Below are 400 nucleotides of genomic sequence, written 5' to 3'. Positions count from 1 at the left end.
ACTCTATCACACACTACTCTCTGCCTGTAACAGACACAGATACAACTACTAAGCACCAGCATGGACCAACGTCCGGTGCATCCCTATCCGCCACAGTACACCAACTACGCTATGATAACCAGACCGGGAGGTCCAATCATAAAACAGAATACCCCACTCGTCCGACAACCACAATTGCTCAGAGAAGCCACCAACACCCACACATGTCCTACACAGGGGTGCACCCATCACCACCACACTGCCTCGTCTTACAGCACAAACACACTGGCAGGAATGAAACACACAGGTCTGCCGCAACCACAGACACGGCTCGCCCCCCTCTCACTGGCGAAAAGCGCATCCCGACGTGACATAACTCCTTTGACACACTGACGCTGCCTCGGGCATCCACGTCCTACGG

Source organism: Schistocerca cancellata, unplaced genomic scaffold, assembly GCF_023864275.1.
Source record: "Schistocerca cancellata isolate TAMUIC-IGC-003103 unplaced genomic scaffold, iqSchCanc2.1 HiC_scaffold_1002, whole genome shotgun sequence".
Lineage (NCBI taxonomy): Eukaryota > Metazoa > Arthropoda > Insecta > Orthoptera > Acrididae > Schistocerca > Schistocerca cancellata.
The sequence above is the reverse complement of the archived record's forward strand: the minus strand, read 5'-3'. Positions refer to the sequence as shown.